Genomic DNA, 16,097 nt, shown 5'->3' with positions numbered 1-16,097 from the left:
TAAGTATACTCCTACTGCCTTTATACTCTTCTAAGGATTGGCTCGATCTATCCTGTCAATACCTGACATATGCTTACTTCTTTTTCTTAACCAAACCCTTTAGTTATCCAGCATTCCCTATACCTACCAGCCTTTCCTTTCATCCTAACTGGAATATACTTTCTCAGGATTCTTGTTATCTCATTTCTGAAGACTCCCCATTTTCCAGCCGTCCATTTACTTGTGAATATCTGTCCCCAATCAGGTTTTGAAAGTTCTTGCCTAATACCGTCAAAATTGGCCTTTCTCCAACTTATAACTTCAACTTTTAGATCTGGCCTATCCTTTTCCATAATTATTTTAAATCTAACAGAATTATGGTAGCTGGCCCCGAAGTGCACCTCCACTGACACCTCAGTCACCTGCCCTGCCTTATTTCCCTCGGGCGGGTCAAGTTTTGCACCTTCTCTAGTACATTCATCCACATAATGAATCAGAAAATTTTCCTGTACACACTTAACAAATTGCTCTCCATCTAGACCCTTAACGCTATGGCAGGCCCAGTCTATGTTTGGAAAGGTAAACTCTCCTACCATACTCATCCTACTTTCTGATAGATAACGGAGATCAACTTACAAGTTTGTTTCTCAATTTCCCTCTGACTATTAGGAGGTCTATAATACAATCCCAATAAGGTGATCATCCCATTCTTATTTCTCAGTTCTACCCAAATAAATTCCCTGGATGTATTTCCAGGAATATCCTCCCTCAGTACAACTGTAATGCTATCCCTGATTAAAAATGCCACTCCCCCTCCTCTCCTGCCTCCCTTTCTATCTTTCCTATTGCATTTATATCCTGGAACATTTAGCTGCCAGTCCTGCCCATCCCTGAGCCATGTTTCTGAAATTGCTAAGATATCCCGGTCCCATGTTCCTAACCATGCCCTGAGTTCATCTGCCTTCCCTGTTAGGTCCTTGCATTGAAATAATGCAGTTTACTTTATTAGTCCTACCTTGTCCCTGCCTGCCCTGACTGTTCGACTCTTTTCTGTTCTCAGTTGTACCAATCTCAGATTGATCTATTTCCTCACTATCTCCCTGGCCCCCTCCCCCTTTACTAGACTAAACCATCCCGAGCAGCTCTAGCAAATCTCCCTGCCAGTATATTCGTCCCCTTCCAATTTAGGTGCAATCCGTCCTTCTGGCATAGGTCCCTTCCACCCCAAAATAGATTCCAATGATCCAAAAATGTGAATCCTTCCCTCATACACCAACTCCACAGCCATGCATTCATCTGCTCTGTACTCCTATGCCTGCTCTCACTAGCTCGTAGCGCCAGGAGTAATACAGATATTACTACTCTCGAGAACCTCCTGTTTAAATTTCTGCTTCACACCCTGCAATCTCCTTCCAGAATCTCAAACTTTTTCCTTCCTATGTCGTTGATTCCAATGTAGACAATGACCTCTGAACGGCCCCTCTCCCCCGTGAGAATATTCTGCACCCTTTCTGAGACATCCTTGATCCTGGAACCAATGAAGCAAGAAACCATTCTGCTTTTTATCTGCTGGTCACAGAAACATCTGTCTGCACCTCAGACTAGGGAGACCCCGACCGCAATTCACCTCGTTGAATCTGACGTACTCCTTGTTGCATTAGACACAGTCCCAATTCCAGAAACATGCCTGTCGTGCTACATTCCCCTGTGAATCCAATCCCTCACCCCGACATTTTCGAAAACAGCATATTTATTTGAAATGTGCAGCAGCCCCAGAAGACTGCTGCACTAGCTGCTTACCTCTCTTACGTTTCTCGGAGTTAAACCATCTATGTGACTGCATCTGAGACATTCTCTCCTTCCTATAACTGCCATCCATCACATAGTGTTGCTGCTATAAATTATTCATTGTCACTAACTGTCTCTCCAACCGATCCATTCGATCTGATAGGAGTCGCAACTAGAAGCATTTATTGCAGATATAATCCGCAGTAACCCTTAAATCCTCTTTAAACTCCCCCGTCTGACAAGAAGTGCATATGATTCTACGAAGGCCATTTGTGCTCTTTCACAATCTACAGACCCAGAAAAACAAAACTGTCTTATTCCTCTACAAAACACTGCCCCAGGTTAAATTAATATTTATGATTTATATTTTAAGATTAATTAAGAGATATATCTCAGAAAACATATAATTAAGGAAGAACCCACTCTACTGAATTCTGCAGATTTTCTGTAGGACACGGTTAAAACAATTCACTTATTTGGCTGGGGACATTGCCAAACACTTCCTCCAAACCAGTTGTAAATTTCACTGTTTGTTAATTTTACTAGACACACTCCAATATCGAGCGATACATGAATTCAAACTGTTTTAGCAGTAACTGCGTAAGTACACTGTCCTGTCAGTTTCTCCCCCTCACAATGTGCTTCCTTTGTCTGTTCCTTTCCCTCTTAAAACTGCTGTTGCTTTGATTTTTTTTCCCCAAAGTTCCAAAATAATGCAACAGAATACAAAACAGTAATTGCTGCTCCTGGAATTCGAGGAAATCACCTTCAACACCTAAAATGCCTCTGTTAGCGCCAGAAATTTTTCCCGCCCAGACTTCTGAAAATCCAAATAAACTACTTCCACTGGTTGTCCGTGGTCTATGCTGCAAGAAATAACTCCGAATTCCGAAGTTTGTCAGGCATGATTTCTCTGTCAGAAATGCATTGTAATTCGTGCAATTTCGCTGTTCATTTCTAAGTTCCCAATATTATTTCTTATATAATGGAATCTAAATGTTTCCCTACATATGTCAAATTAATTGGTCTGCAGTCCTCCACATTATCTTTTCCTCCCTGTGTACATAGATGGATCATGTTTACTACCTTTCAGCTATCTACAAGGGCTTATGGTCTTTGCAGGTTCTATAGTACAATAAAACACAGTCACTGACAGTTCAATTAATATGCTGTTTTATTTCTGACATTTTTATATGAAGTATATCTGGCCCATCAAACTTAACAATGATCAATCTAGCGCCATTTTCAAGTACTACCTTGTTACTGATATGAATTGATTTCATGTCTTTAGTTCCACAAGTCCCAGGTGATTACTTGCTTCACACGGAGATTTCCTGACGCTTTCTCCATGAAGACAGATGCAAAATAGCTGTTTAGTTTCTCTGCCATTTCCTTGTTCCCCACAATAAATTCTCCTATACCTTACAAATTTCCACCTTGGCCTTACTTTCGTTTTCTTTGGTACATGGATCATAGATTTGAGCAGTGTTTGTGTTTCCTGCTTGTTTGTATTCATGTTCTTTTGATTTCCTAACACTTCCTTTGTCCTTAATTTCAGAAAAGTAAATCTCTCAGAATGTTTATATTTGCACAAAATCTGGAATTCTTCTGAAGCTGCTTCATTAGATTTAACGCAATCATTAATTTCTTACGTAAACCTTCAATGAGTCCGCTTCCCTTTCTTTGATGTTTGTAACTTAGTGATATGTACATATTTTTCAGACTTTACACTGAAAACCATTGTTTGTCTCACACTAAATGTCATTTGTATTTTTCCAATTCACTTGGCCCTCTAGCCTTCGGGTTTCCATGATATTTGAGTGTGATGTTCAAACATTCTATATTGCCGTGTAAAATGCAACATATTAATGTCACCATTGCCCAATAGCTTCCTCAGAGCACGGTAGGTAATTAGTCCTTCTGACCACGCGACACCACGCCTGAAATAACCTGCTCTCTACTTTGGTTCACAACATACTCTTCAGCCTACCTCATATACACTTATGAAATGTATTTTTCACAGCATTAGTAATCATTTAATTAACGCAGTTTCGATGCAATTTTAGATCATCCAGTATTACTGCACACCCACGATATTTGCATATCTTATTTTCAGAGAATCGGATGATCAACAGTTTTGGTTTAGATATGTAAGGCACCAACGTTTGTTCCTCCTTGTTGTTTTCAAGATCCATACAAACATATTCAGAAGAAGCTGAGGGATGTACTCTGTGATGTTATTAATGATAGACGTGGACAAGACATGGGGAAAGCCCACCCCGATGGTGAGATGATCTGAAGAAATGCCCATCAATTCAGGACAACATCAATAACCTTCCCCCCTCTGCCAAGACAAGTGTCTCCCTATTCTCTCTACTTCCTCACACTCTCTGTATATCTGTTACAGCACCTACCCCCGAACAAGGCTCTTGCTCCACCAGTCACACTGTTGCATGCAACACTCTCTTTCCTTCACTCTCTCTGTCACTGAATGCAAATCGAGATTGAATTTATTGTTTTGCCAACGTTGAACCAGTGAGATAATTTCATGCTGGGGATATAAAGATGCAAACATTTTCAAAATTTGAAAGAGAGCAGATGCCATCGAGACGGAAGAAGCCTGGACATCAACCATCTTGCTCCGCAAGAAAATAGGAAATACTCACTATCATAGATAATTTTTCATATGAAACATATTCACAGTAAACAAAAATACGACGACACAGGGAATTCAGCAGACGGTAGAGTAACATCACAGAGGACGGCAGTGGCTGTGTGGTTTTGAAATCAAGTTGATGTAATCTTCATGAGTGTCTAGTTGAAACAGCATATTGTTATACAGTTGGGGGCAGTTGTGTGGTGATGGGGAGGGGGGTGTTGGTTAAAGTTGTAAATAGTTGTGGCATAATGTTCACTTTTACGGTTAAAAATAAATTGGCGTTATTTTCTTTAAATACTGGAATTTGGGAGTTCTCTGTTATTCAATTCTAACAGATTTCTAGGTGAGTTGAACTTTCCTGGTGTTTGCTTTAATTAATAGAGGTGTTCACTACCATGTCGCAACATTTGTAAAGACCAATAGAGAGCGAAAAACAAGAAACAGGAGTAAGGTGTTAGAAGATTAAATATAAAGAAAGACTGTAAGAGCTTCTTTCGATATGGAAAGGGCAAATGAGAGGCAAAAATGGGCATCTGATTGCTAGAAATTGACACAGGAGAGATAGTAATGTGGAACAAGGAAATGGCTGAGGAGATGAAAGATTACTTCGTGTCAGTCTTCATGGTTGAAAACATGAGTAATATCCCAAAAATTGAAAAGACTTAGTGGATATACTTGAGTAAGTTGGCCATCCCCTAGAAGAAGGTGCTGTAAAAACTGAATGGTCTGAAGGTAAGATAAATCAACTGGTCCAGATGGACTCCACTCCAAATTTCTAAGGCAGATAGCTGATGAGACAGGGGAGGCGTTGGTGGTGAACTTTCAGGAATCTCTCGAATCAGGGAGATTCCCAGTGGACTGGCAAATTGCTAACGTGATACCCCTGTTTAAAAAGGGAGTAAAGCAAAAAAACGGAAAATCTCAGATTGTCTAATCTAAACTTGGCTCTGGGTAAGATCCTGGAATCCATTGTGAAGGATGAGATTTCTGAATAGTTGGATGTAGATGGAAAAGTAGGACAAAGTTAGCATGGTTTCATCGAGGGGAGGTCATGCCATGAAAATCTGCTAGAAAACCTTGAGGACGTAACGAGCAGCTTAGAACAAGGAAAGCCAATGGATGTCATCCATCTGGACTTCCAGAAGGTCTTTGACAATGGCTACTGAGTAAGGCAAGGGCCCATGGTATTAGAGGCAAGATGCTAGCATGGATAGACATTTGGTTTTCTGGCAGGAAGCAGAGAGCGTGGATAAAAGTGTCCTTCTCAGGATGATAGCAAGTGACAAGTGGTATTCCACAAGGCTCAGTGTCGGGACCACAATATTTCACTTTAAGCATTCACGATCCAGATGAAGGAACTGAAGGCATTGTGGTTAAGTTTGAAGGTTAGGTATTGGGACAGGTAACGTCGAAGAGGCATGGAGGCTCAAGAAGGATGTAGGTAGGTTTGGATAATGGGCAAAGAAGTGGTAGATGGAGTACAAACTGGGAAATTGTGGGAATATGCACTTTGGTAGGAAGAATAAAAACATGGACTACCGAGAAAATTCAGATGTCTGAAGTGCAAAGAGACTTAGGAATCCAACTCCAGGGGTCTCTCAATGTGCATTTGCAAGTTAAGTCAGTAGTTAGGAAGGCAAATGCAGTGATGGAATTTATTTTGAAAGGATTTGAATGGAAAAACAGGAATGTAGTTCTAAGGCTCTATCAAGCTCTGGTCAGACCACATGTGGAGTATTATACGCTATTTTGAGCCCCATGTCTCAGGAAGGATGTGCTGACCGTGGAATGGGTTCACAGCAGGTATACGAGAATGGTTCCAGCAATGAAAAGGTTAACATATGAGAAGGTTCGAAGACTTTGGATCTGTTCTTGATGGAGTTCAGAAGGATGTGGGTGGATCTAATTGAAACATACAGAATACTGAATGGCATGCACAGTGTGGACGTTGAGAAGGCTTTCATTGCTAGGAGACTCTAGGACCCAAGGATACAACCTTAGAGCTAAGGGAAATCCTTTTAGTAAGGAGATAAGGGGAAATGTCTTCAGCCAGAGAGTGGACACCCTATGGAATTCATTTTCACAGAAAGCAGTGGAGGTCAGGTCATTGTGTATATTTAAGATAGAAATAGTTTGCTTCTGGAGTATCAAAGGGATCAAGGGTTACAGGGAGAAAGCAGGAGAATAGGGTTGAGAAACTTGTCAGCATAATTGGATGGCAGATCAGACTCGATGGGCTCAATGGTCTCATTTCTGTTCCTATGTTCGATGATCTTATGGTCGTAAGCTGCAGTCCGATGCTCCCGTTCTCTTACTTTGTCCCTCCAGACAGCAAAGTGTGAGATTTAAAAATTCCTGAGTCATCTTTAACAAATGTGGAGGATTCCTATTGATGATTCATGGGAATCGCTCCACTGCTTGAAGGAAAGGAAATCCTGCAAAATCGAACTGTTCCGGGAAGAAGTTTCATACCAGCAGCTTGTTTGAGTAGAATCACATCGGAGACAGAATAACAATTGGGAGACGTTATCTCTTTTCCATTTGATATGAGTAAAAATACTATGAAACTCTGAAAACCATTCGTTATTCTTTATCGTCTTCAGACATGTGCGTTGGTGTATGTGTCTGTATGTGTGTGACTCTGAGTCTCACATTTTTCGATAAAATGACCGAGGTTACACTTCACATTTGTTATAACCAGTGGAGAAGTGGGACTGGAAAATGAAAGAGTGACCCTCCAACATTGGTCGGAACAGGAATGAGCAATTCTCACGGGGCTGTTCAAATGGGAATTCTCTTCCCAAGAAGTTTATTCCCAAGATGCAGCTCAGCACCACTACTTCCAGCGTAATTAAACATGGCCCATACATGTTGGCCTATCAACAACATCCACATTCCATGAATAAATAAATGATGAACTGCAGCAGAATTAATTGGATGGGAACAAACTGTTAGACAAATGCCTGGTGCCTTCCAGAACTGTGCTACCTGTGTAGTTTAACTTTGTGCAGTTCCCTAGCATTGTGACTGGGTGCTTGCATTTATTCAAAGTTGGGTTTGTTCAACATTTAACAGACATGGAGACAAATTGTGGACAGACACAAAAGTGCCGCAGAGACCACACTCAGATCTTACTGTCTGGTCGAGCAATGACAAAGTGTCTAATGACCCACTCCTGCTCCTCAGTCCGATGTTCCTCGGTTCTATTCAGTCCTTAAAACCACCTGAACAGGAGCAGATAGAGACCACTTGCTCCAAACAGCTGGTCCGCAATGTTACAGGATGTGATTCAGTCTCTCAACACTGTGTGATTTGATGTGGATTGAAACATGTGATGGGAAATCCAGACCGGATACAGAAGTGGCCTCTCACCTCTTTACAGAGTGTCTCCTCGCTGAGCTGGTGTTTCATTTGTTGGTCATGTGGTAGTCCCAGATTCACTTTGAATATCGGACCATTATCTCGCCCAGAGATGGCTCACCAGAAACTTTTCTCTCACTGTCCTCAACATTCAATAACAGCACTTCTAGGTCTATTGCAACCATTCATTTTCCAATGACAGAATGAGAACATAAGAAACAGGAGTAGGTAATACGGATGCTCAAGCCATTGTATGCGATCATGGCTGATCTACTGCTGGCATTAACTCCTCGTTAATGCCCAGTTCATCCCACCCTCAGCTCTCTGACAGGTCAAAATTCCATCTACATCCTCTTTAAATTATTGCAGTGATCTAACTCCCCTACGTTTCTACACCTGAAAATTCCTGACATTCACTACCCTCTATAAGAAGAAAACATTCTCCACACAGATACCATCACGTATTAACATTAACAATAGTGATTAACTGACCTGCTCAGGTAAGAGGAATTTATCCCGGTATCAAGGCAGGATGTGGCTGAATATTTTAAACTCAGAGTCACTTAAATACCCAGAATCATACACCCCGACTAAAATAAAAAATACAAGCCATGATATTTATCATCTTCTCACTGTCTGTGTAGAACATAACGAGTGATTGTCCATCACCATCAAGTTTCAATGCAGTGACTTATTTTTCTCTGACAGTGCTACAGATTAACCTTCACTCACTCCTCTTTTACCATCAGCCCACTGATTATTCTGGTGAAATTCCTTTCCACTGTCTCTATTGCAATCAGATCATTCGTTTTAAAGGATAACAAATATGTCCATAATACCTCAAATACAGCCTCTATAACACTCTCAGCAATGTTCACAATAATTCCTTTCTCTCACTTAATGTCGCTGTATCATTATTATGATGTAAAAACCCATTCCTTCGCTATGTACTGCCTTCGATGTCGAATTTAAAAATTCCTTACCTCTGTATGTCAGCATCAGTAAACCAGCACCAGAGGTGCCTGTGGAGATGAGCATCACTCTTGGGGAGAGACTCAGTCAGAAAGATTGCACTTGAAATAGGGAATGGTCACTTACCTGAATTGAAATGAAGTATAGGAATAAGGAAACCAGACAGAGGAAGGGAGCTAACTTTACTTTTGTTCTTCCCTCATGTGAGGTGTGCAGTCCTGACAAGGCCATCATGTTATATTGATCTTGAACTGAGTGGCTGGTTCAGCTGTTCCACAGGACCATAAAGAGTAAAACACATTGCGGTGGGTTTTCACAGACTTGACTGGGAAATATAACTCATTGACTTTTCTGAAGAACATGGAGCAAGCAGCTGGGCCTTTTTAAAATCACAAATGACAATAGTTTCACTTCAATTACATGAATTTCCTTCATGAGATATCAACAGATTATTATTCCGTGCCACTAGATTATGTGTCAATGAATTAAGCAGCATGCAGTATTGCCTGCCTGACAGTTTCTGTGCAGTGAACAAGTTAAACATACTCAAGATCAATTATTCTGCAACTAACATGTGGTTAGAAGGGACTTAATAACGTGTGTCCAGATTTAACAAAGGCACAATTGATGGTTTATTCAGAAGATGCACTGAGGCTGACGAGAAGACGAGGATATCATGAAGGTGGTATTAGACAGGATTAGTGAGTGGGGAGGATATAGAAATGTAGATCTGTGCAGAGCTAGAAGGATTATGGAGTTTAAGAATAGTCTGTTTCATCTTCACATATTGGTGAGCAATTTCACATGAGTAATTTGCTCGTTATAATTTGTGAGGAATTGAATATTTCACTGGAGTTGAAAATATTGACGTCCAGCTTTCTAAATTTTAAATAATACGAGCCGCAATTCAGCCGAACCTGACTTAATGAACAAATAGAATGAGTTACCAGGAACACCAACTATAGCGAGAATTGGACAGTAACCAACTTGAATAACCATCAATACATCATAGGTTCGCAAAACTAATGAGATATAAGGTTGAGAAAGCCAGTAAAGACCCTCGGATAAACTCCAGTCCATTGTTGGAATATAATGTTTTCAGATTCTGATCCATTGTTGGAACACTTCAGCCCAATGTTCTCAGATTCTGATCTGTCCTCCCCCTCTCTCTGGGTCTTCTGGTCCCTGGTAGTGCTGTCGATGATGCTCCCGCTGATACTGTGGGATAACACATTGAACCGAGACCCTAATTAATAGAAGAGAAAAGCCCTGCAGTGTCACATTTAGGATCCACTAAGACTGACATCAATCGCAGTCGCTGCAGAAATGTCTCCAGTTAACCCATTTCAATTCAATACATTGTAACTAAAATTAAAAAAAAGATTAAACTTTACACATTCTGGATGGGATATGTGGGGGAACTGACGGAACAAATGTTTGGGCTGGTAGATCAATCATGTGTAAGCATTCAATCTGCCTTGGATATGGGAGCAATGCCAGAGGTTTATCAGAACATAAGCATGCTTCTCTGTTTATAAATTGAAACTATGTTCTTTAACTACTGATTAGGCACTGCAATATCAGTAAAACGTTGAGAAAACTTTTATCGTCCATGATCTGAGAAGAAAATGTCCCTAAGACTACATGCGGTTACAACAGACAACGATATGGTTATGTTAACAGAGAATTGTACCGAAGACATAATGGAGACTGCAGCTGTTTTATAATTCAGTGTAGGTAAAGCATGGTAGTGGAAAAGGCACAGTAAGTCAGGCAACATCCGAGGAGCAAGAAAGTAGGACCCTTTTTCAGGACAGGCGAGGGGAAAGGGGGCTAAGAGAAAACGGATGATGGGGTGAGGCTGGGGGAAACATAAGTAATAGGTGAGCGAAGGTAGGAGGTGATAGTGATAGATCGGTGCGGAGTGTGGAACAGAGTGGTGGGAAGGAAGGTGGACATTAGGTCTCCTCAGGAGGGCAGGTGTGAGTCCGGGGGCTGGATCTGGGAAATGGGTTGACCAGGGGAGATTTGTAAATCAGTGAATCCAATGTTCATGCCTTGTGTTTGTTGGCTTCCGAGGCAGAAGCTGAGGTGTTACTGGTAACATCCTGGTAAATCTCTTCTCAACCATCTCCAGGTTAATACTCTCCTTCCTTTAACAGAACTGCACACAGTACTTCAGAAAAGGCTTTATCAATATTCTGCACCGTCTCAGCATGATTTCCCAACTTCTCACCTCAAAGGTATGAACAATGAAGTAACCTTACACACTCTACGCCAAAAACTTCAATGAATTATGCCTGTGCCCCTGGGTCCTTCTTTTCTACATAACTACCAAAGCCCAGCATTCATTGTGTAAGTCCTCCCCTTGTTTGTTTTATCAAAAGGCAATGCCTCACATGCATCCATGTTAAACCCCATCTGACACACCTCAGCTCAGTGAATGATATTACTGCTCCCATCACACTCCCACTTTGGATTCAAACGACAATCCCCTCTCCAGAAGGCCTCCGGACACCAGTCTTAAGTTTCCCAAAGACCCAGAGCTTGGTTTGCCTTGCGCAGGCAGAGGGAGGAGTCGGTAAGGAGAAGCTGACAAGGAGGCAGTTGCATTATATCAATTAATGATTTTAGGAAGGGGGAGCCACATGTTAGAGATTTGAAATAGTGACCGGTGTTTTGGGCCCAGAATTGTGCTCGTTCGTCGTTTCTCGTATTCAGTATTGATATCTACTCGAGATCCTTCATAGTGCAGAGTGTGTCTGCAGGATTTCTTTCCTAATTTTGCCGACTACTGGTAATAGCAACTTAAACCAAAAATTATAGCCAAGTAGTTGAAGATGTTCATTGGTTGTCTCAATGGCACAGCGAATGCACTCAAAATCCTTTAGTTGAGGGTAGTAACTTGTTTTTTTTTTCATTTATAAATGGCCCCTGCATAATTTGGTAATGTTAACCAGCATTTAATAAATGCATTACACTTTAAATATGACTCGAAATCTGTGCGTGATTTAGGCCTTGTTTAATGGATGGTTCCCACGTTTGTGAGCCGGGGCTCTTGATTCGATTCCAGTCCATGAATGTCTGATAGTGCCCCTATCTCTGGAGAAGGTGGAATGGACTCATGTTCTGTGGAAGTATGTCACAGCGTGTTACAACAGGCGGATGAACAAACACACAGGAGCATCATGTTGCAGCTTTAGGAGCTAATGCTGAATGACGGTAGTGTCCCTGTAACTGCGCCGAAAATTGTAGTTCCAAATCTCACAGAGCTGTTTCATAATATATCTGAACAAGTTGATTAAACTTTTTTGGAATCGTGTCTTGATGGAGAAGGGAGAGGTACGACGACTGAATTTGAGAATTAGACCCAGGATGACTAAAAGCATAGCCAACCAATTATGAAGGGCATGGATAGGTTGAGTGGTCAAGGTTCCTTCTCCCCAAGGTAAAACCAGTAGGCATAGGTTTAAGGTGTGAAGAGAAATATTTGAAAGACAATCAAGAGCAACTTTTTTTTTGCTGCAGAGGATGGTGCTTCTATGGAATAAGCTGCCAGAGAAACTGGTGGAGGCTGGAACAATTACAGCATTTAAAGGGCAACTGGGTGGCTTTATGATTAGTGGGACATGGGCAAATGCTGGCAAATGGGAGCGGATTAATTTCAAATATTTGGATGGCATGAGCGAGTCTGTTTCCCTGTTGTACATCTCTATGAATCATTGATTTAATAACTGAAGGTCTCTTTGTAATCTTCAGTGGTTCTTCATTTTACAAACACTATCCACTGTACACCCAAACTCGAAGTTATCCACAAATTTGCGAAATATGCCTTCTATAACTCTCATCTAAATAATTTATATAAATGACAAACAAAAGTGGACCCAACAATTTTGCCTCTGGATCATCGCTTCCCACAGGCTTCCAGTTCAAAAAACAACCATCCACCACCACGCTGTCTCCTGCCATTACACAGATATACACAGAAACACACACGCAATCACACAAACATACAGAGACACCGATGCAACCATGTATTTAAGACAAAGGTAATATGAAAACCACGATCAAGAGTTGCAGTGAGAAGGCGGGGAAATTGTGTTGAGAAACACACCAGACAGGATCAAACTGCAAAATAGATCTTTTGGGCCAAATGGCCTAAGTCCAATTTTCTCTGCTCTGTGGCCTTAAGGTGTCAGGATTATTTTCCAAGGGTGCACGAGAAGCTAAGTTTGATAAATACTTGACTGAACAGTCAGTAGGACTGTGGGATACATTTGAGGGGCTGAATGGTATATGCTTGTTCCTATTTGCTTTGTTTCTGAAAAGAGGAGGTGACTTGCTGTGAGGTTATATCAGTTTAAAATGAAAGGGGTCTCCCATTTCCATTTGAGATAACGTTATTCCTTTCTCCTTCGGATTGTGTGATCTGTGACGTTCTCAGACCCGGGGACAGTGAAGTCTCCCGGGATTTTCAAGGCTGACCTTGTCTTTGATGGACAGGGGAGGGAATGTTTATTGGGGGCAGACAGGAGAGGGAGTGGTCAGCTACAGTCAGACCAGCCGTGATGTTTCTAAATTAAGCAACAGGCTGGAGGGTCCGAATGGCCAACTGTTGCTCCTAAGTCACACGTTGTTCTGTCAATTTACCCTCAAGATTGTGACAGAGGGAGAGAATGATTCAATTCAGCTAGTCAGCATCGTGACAACGCAGCAGGAGAAGGCCATTATGCCCACCCATGAGGTTAGATAAGAATAGAATGAAGTACTCAAGTCATTTCAGTAAATTAGACAGAATAGGAGGACGCCATATAACCATCCCAGGCTGTTATGCAGGAGCAGGGGCACCCTGGATAGCTGTCAGGAAATACAGAGTAGAGAACATTATGCATTTTGTGTTTGGAAAGCTGTAATGGTAAAATGCTTCAAGGATCTATGTGAGGTAATCAAAAATTTCAATCCAAATAAATAAATTGGATGAAGGGGATGGAGCTCAGTTTGCCAATGGACCAGGATAGTCATTCACTAAGATGTTAAATGGAGACAGAACGTCTGAAATGGGACACAGACAGCCGGAGGGAGGAGCGTCTGCGATGAGATTCAAACAGCGACGGGCAGAGCGTCGACGATGGGATACAGACCTGGGGAGGGCAGAGCATCTGGAATGGGGTACAGACAGGAGGAGGGCAGAGCGTCTGCAATGGGACACAGCCGAGGAGGGCAGAGCGTCTGCAATTGGATATAGATGTTGGAGGGCATAGCGTCTACAATGGGAGACAGACAGGGGAGGGCAGATGGTCTGCAATGGGATACAGGCATTGGAGGGCATAGCGTCTGCAATGAGAGACAGACAGGGGATAGCAGAGAGTCTGCAATGGGATACTGACAGGGGTTAGTAGACTGTCTGCAATGAGGTACAGACAGGCGAGGGGCAGAGCGTCTGCGATGGGACACAGACAGGGGGAGGGCTGAGCATCTGCAATGGGATACAGACAGTGGGCGGCAGAGACTCTACAATGGGATACAGACAGGGGGACGGCAGCGCGTCTGCAATGGGATACAGAGAGGGGGAATCCAGCGCATCTGCAATGGCATACAGTCAGAAGACAGCTATAAGCAAACCTTCAGCAAAAACAAAACAGTGCAATGTAGGCGATGGGAACTTTTTGTTTCGTGGAAAAGACCAAACAGCAGAAAATTAGTTAAATGCAGGGAGAATGCAGAACTCAGTGTTACAGAGGGATTTGTGTTCTTCGTACATGAATCACATCAAATTACCCTGAAGATGTTGCAAGTGATTTGGAAGGGAAATGGAATGATTCTGTTTCGTGCCAGAGTGTTAGGTATGATCTAAGCCATGTTTTTTTTACATCAGTGCAGGGCATTGCTGAGATCACATCTGATGCACTATATGTAGTTATGATTGCCTAAACTGAAAAATAAAAGGTTTAGAAACGTTTCAAAGATGTTGCACTTTACTCGTTCTTGAGAGATGTTTTATTGACCATATAAGTTTTTGAGAAGACTGTATTTGGTGATTAAGGATGGTTATTTCTTCTTGTGTGGGAGAATAACACTGGGGAAGTAACTTAAGAATTCGACATGTTCAAAGGAAAGGTAATTGGACCGACAAATTGAACTCTGATTTCTCTTCATATACGCTGTCAGACAGGCCGAGCTTTTCCAGCAATTTCTATATTTGTTTAAGTATTGTTTAACATTCTCATTTTAGCACAGATATTATGACGAAACGAAACGCTGATTTTTACATTATGCAGGCACATACTAGCACATATTCAAAACAAGTAGGGTAATGTTAATGAATTGATTCTGTGTACGACAGCAGCAATAATGCTGGAATCGAGAATGTGATGGAATCATATAGTTCGGACAATGTTCAAGGAAAGCTCACACAGCCCAGTTTGGGGTCTGATAATGTTACTGATTTAACTTACAGATGGAAAAATGTAGTCTATCTGTGAAGGAACAGTCTATTGCTCTCTTTCTGTTTCCTGTCACTCAACTCAGCAATGTGTTAGAATGAAATTGAAAGCCTAGTCGTCTTTCCCACTCATAGAGAATTCCTGACGAGGATTCATTAGAATTTCCCAATTCCTTGAAGCAATGCAATTCAACCAAATCCCATTGTCAGAAGGTTGTACGAGCAGAATAACCTCAGAAGGAATTATTCAGACTCGATAGTGTGGGGAACAGGCAAGAGATTCTGTGGCTGCAAATAGGAATCCAGGATGGTGTATACATGTCAGGGTTCAGGATGTCTCGGAGCGGCTGCAGAACGTTCTCACCGGTTCGGGGAGCAGCCAGACGTCTTTGTGCACATTAGTAGAAATGACATGTGTAGAAATAGTGATGAGATCCTGCAGAGTGATTATATAGAGCTATGAAAAAGGGTAGAAGACTGGACCACGACAGTGGGTAATATCTGGTTTACTTTCAGGGCTCTGTGCTAGTGAGGGTAAGAACCGGAGGATATGGCAGATGAATGTGTGACGAAAGAATTGGTGCAGGGGGCAGAGATATTTGGGTCACTGGGATCTTTTTTGGGGCAGAGGTGACCTGTTCAGGAAGGGCGGGTTGTACTTGAACTGGGAGGGGACCAATATCATGGCCAGCAGGTTTGCTAGTGCTGCAAGGCCGGATTTCAACTCGTTTGGCTGGGGTTAGTGAGGGCTGGGATCCTGAACAGCAGGGAGGCAAGTGCGAGGCTGGAAGGAGCTACAGTAATCAGAAACAGTAAAGTGATGAGACAGGTCAGGCTGGAACACGACAGTAGCAAGAAATGCCGGTTGGATTAAATTGCAATTGTTTCAATGCGACA

The sequence above is a fragment of the Hemiscyllium ocellatum genome, unplaced genomic scaffold (assembly GCF_020745735.1).
Source record: "Hemiscyllium ocellatum isolate sHemOce1 unplaced genomic scaffold, sHemOce1.pat.X.cur. scaffold_116_pat_ctg1, whole genome shotgun sequence".
NCBI classification, from domain to species: Eukaryota; Metazoa; Chordata; class Chondrichthyes; order Orectolobiformes; family Hemiscylliidae; genus Hemiscyllium; species Hemiscyllium ocellatum.
The sequence above is the reverse complement of the archived record's forward strand: the minus strand, read 5'-3'. Positions refer to the sequence as shown.